Source organism: Acomys minous (assembly GCF_964271855.1).
Source record: "Acomys minous genome assembly, chromosome: 12".
Lineage (NCBI taxonomy): Eukaryota > Metazoa > Chordata > Mammalia > Rodentia > Muridae > Acomys > Acomys minous.
In genome coordinates this window covers 40,363,715-40,378,749 of record NC_140493.1, presented here as the reverse complement: position 1 = coordinate 40,378,749, position 15,035 = coordinate 40,363,715, and the positions used below count along the sequence as shown (strand labels likewise).

Genomic DNA, 15,035 nt, shown 5'->3' with positions numbered 1-15,035 from the left:
ATACAGTATTCTGCCTTCAGGCTAGAAGAGGGTACCAGATCTCATTATAGATGGTTGTGAGCCATCATGTGGTTGCTGGGAATTGAACTCAGGACCTTTGGAAGAGTAGCTAGTGCTCTTAACCTCTGAGCCATCTCTCCAGCCCCCAACCTTGTTCTTACAGGAAGCCAGCCGTACTCTCACTCTCTCCTCTCCTCTGCTCCCCTCCCTCCCTCCCTCCCTCCCTCCCTCCCTCCCTCCCCCCCTCTCTCCAGAGAACCCATTTTGGCTCTTCAAAGGCAGCATGAGGCACTGCAAAGGAAAAGCTTGTAAACTCTTCTTTTTGAGTGTCTTTTTAATGTTTATTTTTGACATGGCAGGCATGTTGTTGTATGCCTGTCATCTCAACACTCAGGAGGCTGGAAGGCACAGGGATTGTGATTTCAGGTCCAGCTTGGGCCACATAACAGGACTCTGTCTCAAAAAATAAAACCAAAACACCATTATTTAACTTAGCTTAATATGCTCACAGAAAAGGCATAGATCATAAATACTGAGCAATCACTAGCCAACCAGGGCATCAACCTCTGAACACGCATCCACCGCTGACTCTTTTGTAAGTTTGCCCACACTTTTCCCCAGAGGTAACCACTATTCTCTTCTCTAGCACAGTTGGTTCATTTTCATCTTAAACACAAATGGAAGTACTTAGGATACATCATATTTTTTTTTAAAGATTTATTTATTTATTATTATGTATACAGTGTTTTGCCTGCATGTACATCTGCAGGCCAGAAGAGGGCATCAGATCTCATTATAGATGGTTGTGAGCCACCATGTGGTTGCTGGGAATTGAACTCAGGACCTTTGGAAGAGCAGGCGGCGCTCTAAACCACTGAGCCATCTCTCCAGCCCCGATACATGATATTTTAAATTTTTATTATTTATACAGTGTTCTGCCCGCATGTGTGCCTGAAAGCCAGAAGAGGGCACCACATTTCATTATAGATGGTTGTGAGCCACCACATGGTTCCTGGGAATTGAACTCAGGACCTCAGGAAGAGCAGCCAATGCTCTTAACCTCTGAACCATCTCTCCAGCCCCAGGATACATGATTTTAAATTTGTAAAATTTAGTATTGTGACAAATATATTTGACATAAAGTTTACCGTTTCTCCACTTGGAGCATAGAAACTTGGATGGCATTAGTGCAATTACAACAAAACTGAAACTTTATGCCTCCCAAGCAGCACTCCTCCACCCCCTCTCCTGTCAGCCTCTGGTGACCGCCATTCCACAGTCTGTGGTTTCTGGGTACTTTGTATAAGCAGAATCGTACACTTATCTTTTGGTGACTGCTTTGTTTCACTCAGTGTAATGTCCTCAAGGTTGTGGCGTACATAAGAAGCCTGCAGGGTCACTGATATTCTTTAGTGTGACTGTCACACGCTTCACTGATCCATCTATTGGTGCACTCTTGGGGTGCCTCTGTGTCTTAACTGTTGTGGCTAATGCCACAGTGTGGGTGCACAAATATCTCTTCAAGACTCTGCTTTCACTTTTTAAAAATTCAATACTCCAAAATAGAACTGCTGTGTCATAGAGCAACTCTGTTTGTAAATTTTAAAAACCAAGCCCTTACATATATGGTCAGTTGATTTTGAGTGGTGGTAGTACCAAGACTAGTCATTAGGGAGAGGAAATGTCTTTTGAACAGATGGTGATGGGAAATAAGATGTCCATACACAAAAGGTGTGTGTGTGGGGGGGGGGGGTAGAATCCTCCCCTCTCCTTCCCCCTAAACAAATGACTTGGGAGAATCAGGGAGTTAATAATGTGAGACCTGAAGGCACCCAGCATTCAGAAGGAAGTGTGGAACAAAAGCACATGATGCTGGGTTCGACAGGGACAGAACATACAGCAACTAGAGAAAAACCAAGTGGACTTCGTGAAAATTAAAAAGCCCTGTTTAGCAAAGCTGCTGTCAGTAGAGAGTGCAAAAAGAATGCACAGAACACGAGAACACATTGACAAATCACATATCTGACACCGAATACAGAGAATGTTTCCAAGCAAGTAAAATAGCCCACTTAAAAAAATGGGCAAAGGGCATGAAAGACTGGCTCTCCAAAGAACACGGATGAGCGACGCAAAGATGTTCAGCATTCCTGATCATTAGAGAGGTGCAGAACAAAACTCACCCACTGGGAAGACTTCCTGTTAAGGAAACAAAAGCAACAAACACTGAGAGAGTGGAGAAGCTGGACCCCGTGTGCTCTGCTGTGGGAAGGTAAGATGCTTCAGCCTCTGTGGACATGGTGTGTATTCTTGGGTCTGGATTATTTCATCCTACTTGTGTTTATGAGATTCACGGGTGTGGCTTCATTTAACTACATAGTTGCTGTATTGGATCCTACTGTGTGAGGCTGTTGAAAGGTATTAACTGTGCACACACACATGATGCACATGCACACGTGTCTTATTATAAACATCTAAACTAATGGTTAGAGGTAATAATAGGATAGTTCTCATGCACCCATCAACCAGCCTTGGCAGTTATCAATACATGGGCCAATCTTACTTCATTTCTTTTCTACAGTCTGCCCACCTCTGATTATTTTGAAGCAAATACTAACATCACAAAAACTATCACTAAATATTTCAACATATGTCTCCAAGTGATGTGTCCCCTTTTAAAACCCTACAAAAACTTTTAAAACCCTACAAAAAGATTCCACCTAAACAATTAATGTAATACTAGAACCAGTCATCTAACCTTCATTTACATTTAGACTGATATACACACGTTTATCTTCTGCAGTTTTTTTTTCTTTCAATGTGCGGTTTCACCATCCTCCTGTGTCTTTGTGTCTTTGTTCATCGTAAATTTGTCTTTGATCCCTGAAAATGTTGTGCAAGAGAGTAGGTCCTTTGTGGTATAGCATTTCCTGCATTGTTGATATCCTGCTTGGTCCCTAGAGTATTATTGAAGTTGTCTCCTTGTTCTATTTTATATCGATTGGTAAATTTATTATTAAATGTTTTTCATTCAGTTGTGTGTGTGTGTGTGTGTGTGTGTGTGTCTGTCTGTCTGTCTGTGTCTGTCATGGTAGCCATGTGGAGGTCAGAAGACAACTCATTAGAATCAGTTTCCTCCTTCCAAGCAGTTTCCCTTACCTGTGGAGCCATCTCACCAGCCTGCATCGGTAGATGTGAAGGCTTGCTACAAATCAGGTTTGTTTCAAATACTATCTAGGAGAAGCATCTAATTGATTCTCTCTCTCTCTCTCTCTCTCTCTCTCTCTCTCTCTCTCTGTGTGTGTGTGTGTGTGTGTGTGTGTGTGTGTGTATGATGTATTTCTGATCATTTGGAAGTCATGAATGCCTACAAGCCATTAGTAATTGTTGCCTATGCTACTGTCATTCATGACTCTCCCTTTAATGGCTGGGAATACCTCTGTGAGGAGACACTTTCCAGCATCCACAGTGTAGTCACCCCGAGACACAGGCAGCACTGCAATGTCTCCTGTGTTATGGGGTTTCAAGATGTCAGCAAGAGTCTCCTGTTTCCTCTGAAGATGAGAAGTAGAGGCTATTTTTATTGACAGCACTGTTTATGAACCATTATTTAAACAGTTGGCATATTCAATTCATTATCACGAGCACCAAACATGACTCACTGATTTCAAACTCAAGCTCTATACATGTTGGTGGCTCAAAGGATACCTTCCCCTATCACTGTGGTCAGAGGTGTCATTTCTGTAAGGCCATTTATATGCTATTTATAACAAGTAAAAACAGAAGTGTGTGAAGAAACCACCATCTCTCTCCTGCATCCTCTTTTGTTCCAATATCTTGAAAGAAGCTTTGTTAGGAGCCTGGTATGGTGACTGCCTGTCTTTCTCTTTGTCTGTGTCTCTGAAAACCTATACACATACAAAGAAACCCTTTTCCATTTTAAATGAAGTTAATTCGTTTTTACATTTTACTTTTTAAGGTTAAATATATGTGTGAGTCACTATCTTAAATCAAGAGAAGTACAAATAAGTAGATAATGAAGTAGACACTTTTTCTACTTATGTGTTGCTCCGCTGAAGTAATCACATTTTAAATATCATATTCACCTCCACTCTTGTCCTAATTCCTTCCCACCACTCACGCTACCCCTCTCAACTTCATATCCTTGTTTAAAAAAAAAATCTCTCGACAGTTTGTGCTGCCCATCGAATCATGGGTGTTGTGCCGTCGTCCGTGAAGCATGGTTGACCTATCAGAGACACAACCCTAAAGAAAACGGACTCTCACTCTCCCAGAAGCTGTCGACCATCCGCAGCTCCTCCGTTAGGGGACAGTGTTCTTGGGCCTCCCTGAAAATCCTCACTGTAATGCTGACCGATTGATCTTGTGCTGACAAGCATGGCTGCTGAGTTCACAAGTTCAGGGCTCACGTCCACAAGATGTCATCTGTGCTCCAGGCCCTCCTCCAACCTCCAGCCTCTTGCAGACAAATAATTTTTATCTCTATGCATTTGTGCATGCATGCACACGTGCGTGCGTGCGTGCGTGTGTGTGTGTGTGTGTGCACGTGCATATAGAAGTCGGAGGCTAGTCTGTAATGTCATTCTTCTAGTCACATCCACCTCAGTTTTCATTTTGTTTTATTTTTTTCAGTCTCGGCCCTTGCTGGCCAGCATGCCCCAGGGAGCCACCTGGACAGAACAGCCTTTTCTAGTTCACACGTTTGTTCTCAATGAAATGAAACATCAGCATGGTTTTCTGAATATTGTCTAGGACGCTGTACTTGTCTAGTAAATGAATTACCTCCATATTTCCTACTCTTTATATAATGCATGCAGACTCTTGAACAGTTGAGGTAACTCTGTCTGAGATTTACTGTTTCTTCCCATTGGTGCTTCTGTTTTGCCTAAGGGCCTCTTCCTGGAATTAAAAAAGAAAAACAAAAACAAAACCCAAGTTAATAATCCACCTGTCCTTTCTACTTTTCCAAGGTACAGATAAGCTATGTAGAAATGTGTGAGGATGTGCTCATCTTTGTTTTACAGAAATGAGATGTATTGTGCAGACTCCTTACAGACAGCTCCTGTCAAAAGTCCCTCACAGAAATTCTCCACTGTGGCTCCTGCTTATTCAAGTAGTGACATAGCACAGTACAGCCACGCCACACTTCAGCCACCCATCGTCCCAGCATGAGATAACTCCTGACTACTTTTGTCACTATAGCCGCTAATGGCAGAAATCACAGCACTTAATATATTTATATGCATTAGCTAGTGTATTCACCTTCAATTTGAAATTAATTTCCTATACAAAAATCTAGAATGTTAGTAATTCAGGAAAAGTTATGTAATGTGGTATTGCTGACAATAGAACAGAAATTGTGTAGGAAAGGATGATTATAACACCACCACCACCCCCAATAGTGTTTTTGATGAAATGGAGTCAGTAAAGTGAAATAATATGGACTAAATAAACTCATGAATTACACATGTGTCTTTGTTGTTGATGGCCCTATCAGTGACCTGTCAGAAGAACAGCCAAACACCATATCGACTAGGTCTGGACACCCCACTTAAAATTCATGACTTCCTGTGCACCCTTCATTGTTCTGTTGATGCCTTTGTCAAGGCGCAGCGAGAGGACCATTTGCTAGGGACTTGCTTACTAGCTTCAGTTGCTTAGATATATGGTAAATGGACACGTGTCTGGGAGGAGCCTATCTACTTTGTGTCCCAGATGCAATTGTCTGCTGCTTTAAGCTCATGCATTGTGGTCTCCACAAGCCAGGCAGTGCTCTGATTCCAGTCACTTCACAAACATTGCGAGTGACGAGAGTGCTGAGATGGCATGGGGTACTATGGAGGGTCAGGTTAATATGACCAGTGTATTCAGAAAGTGTTCAGTTCAGTGGAGAAGACAGACACACAGGGAAATAATTCAGACTGGATGAAATGCATACACCACACAGTGGGTGAACACCGCACTCTGGGGAGGCTGGGTCATCTTCACGGAGGAGAAGATGGCATGTTTGTAGGAGAGATGACACTTGATTCCAATTTAATAATATATGTGCATACAATTCATAGTTATATAGAACATATTTATATCATACTCCAAAAAAATATAATCTATAGAGTGTGTTGTATAACTATGCTTAAATATACAGTGCCTTAGATGCAGGCAATACATATGCTATAAAAAATCAGAATCATAGGTAAAAAGCATAACTTAAAAAACGTGTAAAACAAAAGCACTTATTCTCAGATTTTTATGTGTCAATGAGACTTTTGCGGAAGGGTAGGAAATGTTGTGGGAGAGGAGGGGAAGGACCAAGCTGCACATTGCCCGAGAAAGTGAGGAAACCAAGCATCTTGGAAGAGAAACAACGGTGTCAAGGTCCAGTAGCTTCAGGCTTCTCGGAAGTGGACATGTGGGTTTCTGCAAAGCCCGGGCATGTCAAGAGGGGAGCCCAGTTTCTAAGTTAACAACCTACAGATAATGATGGAGCAACCAGCTGGGGTATTTACCTTAGTTTGTTAGCTTAGCTGAGGGGATGAGTCACTCCAAACCACAGCATGAGGCTGGTGTGACCCGTTATCACATCAACTCTCTGCTTTGCCAGGGAAAACTCACTCAACCAGACCACCCCAATGCATGGTTCCAGGATGCTGCCAGCTCCCTTAGGAAAGTGCATTTGCCTGAGGGTGTTTTTCTGACCCTGCTGCGTCAGTCTAGAAAGTTGCCTGAAGCTGTCGTTTTGCCCACAGTACCTACTGCTCTCACACCCCCGCTGTTCCATGACCTCACTCCAAGACAGCATCTATGATTGCCAGGAAGGAACCTGCCGCTGCCAGTGCTAACTAGCCATGGGGAAGCAGAGAGGCTTCTGATGGGTTCCTCCAAGGAGATGCCTTCCAGTGCCATCTTGGGAAGAACCTAAGCATCCAAAAATGAACCGCCTTTGAAAGTCAAGAGGCAAACTGGGAGTGATGGTGTACGCCTTTACTCCCAGCACTTAAGGAGGCAGAGGTAGGCAAAATGGATGTGAGTTAGAGGCCAACCTAATCTACAAAGTGAGTCCAGGACAGCCAAGGCTACACAAACTCTTGTCTTGAAAAAAAAAGAAAAGTCAACAGGCCTATCCCCTTTTTCCACCAGGTCAGTGGACTTGTCCTGCTTTGAGAGAAATGACAGAGCATACCTTAGGAGCCAGGGAACGTCCCAGGAAAGAGCCTGCAATGCAAGCATAGGAGCCTGATTTTGGACCTGCAGCACCCAAGCAAAAGGCCCAGCACAGCAAAGTGTGCACTGGGGAAGTGGACACAGGAGGAACCCTGGCACTCCAGCTTTGGTGAGAGACCCTGTCTCAAAAAGTAAAGTGAGTACAGTAGATGAGATACCCGTGTTGACTCCAGCCTCTACATGTGAGCACACATAGACATACACTTTACAACATGCACATCACACACACACACACACACACACACACACACACACACTGTGTGTGATCTGAGATGATTTCCTCACTATTGTAGTTCCACATCAGGACATCCATAAAGAAGATGGTGGGATGCATACTTCCCCTTAGGGACTGAGGCTCGTATGCTAGAGATGCTAGGATTGTTGAGTGCTGCTTTTCCTACAAAGGGCTCTAGATCTAGAGACAGTCACCATGCCTGCACTGGATGAACTCTGTTATGGCCACACAAGCTTACTTTTCCCTTGCACCAGCCTCCTTTCTTTGTATCACTCAAACAAACATAGCCATGGTAACATGTATGCCAAAGCAATGATTAAAACCATCCTCATGATTAAAGCTACCTGGATGGTAGCCCAGGTGGGGGCCATGGATAAAGCTAAGAGTTGTGTAGGAAAATAATAATGAAGAGACAATACATTTGGCTGTTGTTGGAAAAAGTGGGTGCTTTAGAAAAGGACCAGAGCAAATTTAAGCACCACTCGGAAGCAAGGGACGATAAGAGGGGACAGCAGAGTTGCCTTGGAAGCACAGGGCAGGAAACAGACGATTCCCAAAATTCATATCAAGGATGACATCACAAGACAGTAGAAAAAGGATCAAACAAGGAGAGGTGGTTTGCAGAGGCCTAGATTTTGAGCCCACTGCCTAGGTTAGTTATTTAATTAATGTCCTTTTCTGTTACCTGGGAGCTTTACTCCCTCTGCTTTTTCTCCATCTGTTAAAGGAGAGAGAGGAGTTACTGTGTGTAAAGTTCTAGATCAGCGACCTGACGACAGCATGTGACGGGTAACCACAAGCACAGGATGCACCCATGAGGCGACGGCTCAGAACTAGGAGATGGATACGACAAATAGACACCCAATGAAAGCCTAGACAGTTAGAGAGTGCCAAGTACACACAGGAAGGGTCCAGAGGCAGAAATACAGAGGCAGGACTGAGTGGACGTGAGCCAAGTTCCCATGGAGGGGGTGCCACATCACCTGTTGTGTACCTATTTCCTTCCAATTGAAAGAAGCTCTCAGGGACAGAGGCTCCTTGGGACTCAGGAAGTAAACAGAATCCACAAGTCTCAGGAAGCTACTAAAACTTAGAAGCTTCACAAGGTCCCTCCCCCACGGACATACAAACAGCAGTAATTGCTCGAGAGCAGAGACTTGCCAGCCCAGGGAGCCACCTGCATGGAAGCTCGTGGGATGCGGCTTTCGGATCTGCACCCATGCTGTGTGTGTGTGGGGGGGGGCGGGGGTTTATAGTGATGCAGTTGTCTTTGAGCCATCCATGCATCTGTAAGAAACTCCTCAGCCAAGCCCAACACCAGTAATGAACTCACCGGTTCATCAGGCCAGAGCTGGGTGGAATTGCATATTTAGTCTGTCATTTGTACCCTGGCTGAGATGTATCGATATTTATTTGTGCCTCCCTAGGAAAAAGTCACACAACATCACGGGAAGGTACAACACCACATAAGAAAAAGAGACTATACCATGCCTCTCCCGACCACTAACCTCATCTTGGAGCCAGCCCAGCGGTGACAGCAAATCATGGATTTGTGTGCCTGCTGAGGACACAGGAATAGACTGTAGGAGCCAGTGCTGAGCGTTTCTGGAAAGAAAAGCTCTGGAGAAAATACTTCCAACTTGAGTTTTCTAGTATGTTCAGAGGGATGGGGGTCTTGTGCTCTGGGGTCGCCTGCACACTCTGTAGCAGCTCAGAAAAGGATGGGCAGGGCCTCCAAGTCCAGCATCCTAAGCATAGGTTGGCTCTTTCTGTATACTCCCTGAATGGGTCACTGGACCCCCAACTTCTCCTCACTAACAATGTGAACAGCTGCTGCTGTCTTTTCTGGGAGATTGAGGAGACAAAGCTTTCACCAGTTACAAAGGTTGCTGTGAATAAGATGGATAACAATACAGGTAAATACCGCCGGAGTCCCGCCTATCGTCAGCAGTCCCCTCAGGTATAATTAATCATCTCTGAAGAGATCTGTACACATGCTGCTTAGATTTCCCCTCTCCCAGGAGGCCACAGCAGATTTGCTCTGAACTTCTTCCTGTGTGCTCTCATTTGCAAGCCATTCTGAGATTCTAACTGCCACCAGGTTGTAAAGCCAGGTGCACGCAGGAGCCACAAACCCACAGGACACGTGAGGAACAGGCTCACTCAGCCCCAGACATCCAACAGGATTGCTGGGGGCCTCTGGGGATAGGCCAACTTTCCTACTACAATTGTGGGTGCCGCCGTTGCTTTTTAATATTTGGATAGTTCCTTTTGCCAGACCCAGAAAGGCACATGGTATATACTCACTATAAGTGGATATTAGCCCAACATAGATGTCCTCTGAGAGACTCCACCCAGCGGGGGATGGGGACAGATGCTAGGATTCTGGAGCGCTGAGAGTGGTATGGAAGAGTGGGGGGATGGAAGGACCCAGAGGGTTCAGGAGTCTCACAAGGAGACCATCAAGGCCTGCGGATCTGGACCCAGGGGGTCTGCACAAACTGTAGCACCAACCAAGGACAATGCATACAGTAAACCTAGACCCCCTGTTCAGATCTAGCCAATGGAAAGCTCATTCTCCATGGTTGTGAGGAGAGCAGGGACTGCTTCTGACATGAACTCTGGTACCTCCAATTTGATCTCTTCCCCTTAGTGGGGAGGCCCTGTGGGCACACAGAGGAAGGAGAAACAGGCTATCAGGATGAGACCTGATAGGCTGTGGTAATGCAGTGGGGGAGGAGGTCCCCTTTGTCAGAGGTCTAGGGGAGAAGAATACGGCAGAAGAGGGAGGCAGGAGGGAGGGTGGGAACAGGAAGATACAAGTGAGAGGATAACAATCAGGATGTGATCTGAATAAATTATAATAAATTTTTAAAAATTGAAAAAAAACTTTTTTTCTGCATGAATGGGATGGTAAGATGTCTCGACAGGAAAAAGCACTGCTAGGCAACTGTGACAAGCGGAGTTCAGTCCTTGGAACTGCATAAAGGTGAAAGGAAACAACAAACACAAAGCTGGCCTCTGAGATCTATGCGTGCACCATGTCATTCATGCCCTGGTTCCCCCCACCCTGCTTCGTGCACATGCACACAATCATAACTAAAACATTTTAATTGCATAAATGACCTATGCACATTACAAAAACATTAGAAAATACGCCCAAGTGTTGGAAAACGTACAAGTCAAGTAGAAGTTTGTGGTTAAGCTATGTAATATTCTTAACCACTAATTAACGCACATATTTTTTGCTAATCTATTGTCATATAGCCTTGAGGGTTTTCCCCCATGAATCTCTATATTTCTTTTTTTTTTTTAAGTGTAATCTTACTGGTTCTTATTGCTCTTATTTATTTATGCTTGAAATCAACCAGAGTGTGAGCATTTAGGCCACAGGTGTTGACAAATGTTATAAACAAAGGGATTTCTTTGATCCTCATTTTATTAATACATTTCTCAGTTTGAAAAACAGAACCTATACCCCCTCTGCGTCCTGGTGTTGTTTCATATCACGTCACCCTTCTTAGCAGTTGACTGGCACGTCACTGTATAGCAGAACCTTCAGAACTGGGAAGAAGACGCATGTTCAGTTCACAGTGTCCTCACCGCTGTTGAAGAAGTTCCTTGGCTTCTACCACTGAAAAGCCTGGAGAAAAATGTTAACTATGGCTAATCTGTCACCTGAGGGCCTCCTTGGACGAAGAACAGGTAAGAATGTGGCCCAGCAGAAATAGTTTACCTAAAATATTATGTGTTGCTGTTGTTACTGTTTTTGTAATGTTTTCACCCCTCCATAAAGAAACTGCATGCCCACTCCTTGTCTTCTGAGCACCAGGCAACTACTAAGTTACCTTCTGACTCTGTGGATTTGCATATACTGGACATTTTATAAAATGGGAATAATACAGTATGTGGTCCAGTGTGACAAGCATCTTTCACTTAGCTCGTTTTCAAGGCCCATCCATGTTGTGGTGTACATCGCACTTCGTTTCTATGGCTGAATAAAGTCCTGTGCTATGGATGCACCACAGTTTGTTTATCCACTCACTCATCAGTGAGCCTTTACTACGGTTAGAGCTCTGTCGCCATGCAGGTACAGGTTTTGTCTCTTTCACTGCTCTTAGATGTACACTTGACCCTGAGAACTCAGTGCCTAGTTGAGGAACAAGGATTCTGAATAACTGAAAAATTGAGCTTCTTAAATAATGCGAAATCCCTCTTGTGGTGATTTGACTAAGAATGCCCCCTCCTCCCCCGCATAGGCTCATATATTTGAATGGTTAGTCATTAGGGGGTGGCCCTACTTAAGAGAGATTAGGAGGCGTGGCCTTGTTAGAGTAGGTGTGGCCTTGCTGGAGGAAGTGTGTCACTGCAGAATGGGTTTTGAGGTTTTAAAAGCCCAACCCAGGCCCAATGAATGGGTTGTCTCTTCCTGCTGCCAGCAGATCTGGATGTAAACTCTCAGCTCCTTCCCCAGCACCATGCTCTCTGCCGCCATGCTTCCTGCCTTGATGATAATAGACTCCGCCTCTGAAACTGTAAGCCAGCCCCAGCTAAATGCTTTCTGTCGTAAGAGTTGCTGTGGTGATGGCGTCTCTTCACAGCAACGGAGCACTAAGGCACCTTCTCTCAGAAATACGTTGCCAAAATAATGTCTGCCTGTTATTATGGGCACTTTGCTGGCTGCCAGCCTAGCTCCAAGTTGTGGGAGACCTTGCTGCAAGGGGATAAGAGGGAGAGCAACAGAGTGGTACTGACATCCTCTGGCCTCCACATGCAGGGAGCACTCCCTGCTCCCAGATCAGTATACAGAAAATGTGTCATGTTGAGGCTGGAAGCATAGAACAGTCCAGTGGCTAAGTGTTTGTCTCATACATGTAAAGTCCCGGGTTCAGTCTCAGTGCATGGGAAAATAAAAGGATGGGCAGAGTTAGTTAGTTCTAATGTGAGAATAGAAGATAAGGATACTTCCATTTCATTGGCTGATGAGGCCAGGCTTAACAAGTACACAGAATTCCTACAAGGGTAGAGTTGAAGGGAGCACCCCACTGGGTGATGGTGGCACAGGCCTTTAATCCTGCCACTCTGGAGACAGAGGCAGGAGAATCTCTGCATTTGAGACCAGCCTGGTCTAAGGAGAGAGTTCCAGGACAGTGAAGACTACACAGAGAAAACCTGCCTAGTAAAACAATAAAACAAAACAACACAAAAGGGGAGCGCCTTGATGAGGAAAGAGCCTGACAGGAGAACAGGCAGAATGGAACATTCGGAGTGACCCACATGGCACAGACACCAACAAGCATGGTGAGGCAATCAGTAGGATAGAGTGAGGGAGGGGAGGCCGCTGGGTGTGTGTGTGTGTGGTGTGTGGGGTGTGTGTGTGTGTGTGTGTGGTATGTGGTGTGTGTGTGTGTGTGTGTGTGTGGTGTGTGTGGGGTGTGTATGTGTGGTGTGTGTGTGTGTGTGTGGTGTGTGTGTGTGTGTGTGTGTGAGAGAGAGAGAGAGAGAGAGAGAGAGAGAGAGAGAGAGAGAGAGAGAGACTCCCCATGATTAAAACATTAGTGGAAAGAGGACTTTAAATAAAAGGGATTATGAGAGGGGACAATAACAAAGGTCAATTGGAACATTGTGCATTTAACTAGAAGACAGCCTGGAGGCAATGCTCAGCGTACATGAGAGACAAAGACCAAACATATTATATGGAGGTGTAAAACAAATGTATGAACACATTTATTTATACCTGACTCATCCAGAACATGACTGGGGTGGCATACACAAAATGTGCAACCGAGTTTTTTGAATAAGGTTTCCTTGATTGAAATTTTTAAAAGTGATACAGTCTTTGTGGCTTCATACATGGATACAATGTGTTTTGATCCAACTCCTCCTGGGTCCCTCCCAACCGCATGGCTTCTCTTTCTTTACCTACATGATCACTGAGCCCAGGTGCTTCTGCCCATATGTACAGGGGCCTGCAGGGTCATGCATTGGAACAAGGGCAACCCACCACACGTCACACTGCTGAAGAAAGCCAACTCTCCCTTTCTCGACAGCCATCACATGCCAAAAGCTCCCCGCTACTGGGTGCACCCTCAGGAGGCCCCTCCCCTATCCATCTCGGAGAGCTAACAACACAATGGAGTTTTAAAATAAAGAAACTGGATGAATTGGGGGGGGGTGCATAAAATTAAGTTCAATTTAAGCCACAAGGTTAATGCATAATCTTCGTGCCACACGATCATTTATTTTGAAGGGGGGAAAAAAAACTTTACTTTGAGCTTCCTAGCACCAAAACCAGCATGGAGTGGGGTGTGCTCAGCTGCAAGTGCTCCAGCTGAGAGGGGTGTGCTTGCTGGTCTTTTGCCCAGAGGTGAGGGGTGTAACACATGAGACATATGAGGCTTCTCGCTGAGTTTGTGTGACCCCTTGAAGTTAGATGTGGATCTGTGATTTGTTCTACCAGGTTAAAGGTGAGCCCGGCAACACGGAAGATTTCCAAGCAGGAGACGGAAGAAGCAGTGTGCGCATCTCCATTCACTCCCGCCCCTGCCCGGGGCCTGGGATGGCTGAGGAGACAAGAAGAGAATGTGGGGTAAGGACTCAAAGAAATGGGGAGGAGCGTGTGCCTTGGAGAAGCATCAGATGGACGGGACCAGAAGAGATTTGACAGCCAGCAATAAACTCTCAGGTGGGCCGCTGATGGCAGGAAGCCTGCATCCTAGGGACTAAGGCAGAGCTGTTAGAGCATCAGGGAGCTTCAGGGCTCACCCACCATCACCTGACAAAAAGTGGTGCTGAATCGAGTCCCCTTTCCAATACTTTTATGGTTTGTTTTTAAAATAATTTAAAAATGTTTCCTATATGTGTCCTGTATTGGCATCATTTTCTCCCTCTGTCTCCTCCCTCCAATCCGTCTCATGCCCGTCCCTTCTCCTTTGCAAAATCATGGCATCTTTTTCTTTATTTGAGATATATACATATATATATATCATATATAATTTATATGTGTGAATATATATGAATGGATAAATATTTAAGTACAACCTGCTGAGTTCATTTAGTAGTGCATATATGTATATGTTTAGGGCTGACCACTTGAGATTAGATCACGTATGAGGACTCTCATCCTTGGGGAAGACTAAGTCCCCCTCTCTCAACAGTCATTAATTACCTGTAGCTCTTCATCTAGGTGGAGGGTGTAGGGGAATTGTAATTCATACCATGGCTGTTCTGGCAAGAGATCACATCCAAAGACCTTCTAGTCTGGGTAATACAGCTGGAATACAGACACTCCTTTAATCCAGGAGATGGAGATCAAGCAGATCTCTGAGTTCAAGGCCAGGCTAGTACAGAGCAAGTTTCAGGTAAAGAAAAGCTTAGGTCCAGGTGTGGCGGGACATGCCTTTAATCCCAACACTCAGGAGACAGAGGCATGCAGATCTCTGAGTTCTAGTCAGTTATGCTGAGAGAGTGAGTTGAGAGACAGTGCAGAGGAGCTGAGTTCATGAATATCAGCTCATGGAATTCAGAGACAGTTTTTTACTGGGAGAGTTTTACAGAGGCA

At 44.8% G+C, this 15,035-nt stretch overlaps 1 long non-coding RNA gene across 1 annotated transcript; it reads left to right on the top strand.

The window, feature by feature from the left end:
• The first annotated feature begins 251 nt into the window (after positions 1–251).
• LOC311578446 lies at positions 252–14,392 on the top strand. The gene is made up of 5 exons (XR_014772875.1): positions 252–2,269; positions 6,765–7,026; positions 7,156–7,375; positions 10,932–11,179; positions 13,935–14,392. It is a non-coding gene; the product is annotated as an uncharacterized lncRNA (long non-coding RNA).
• The last annotated feature ends 643 nt before the right edge of the window (positions 14,393–15,035 follow it).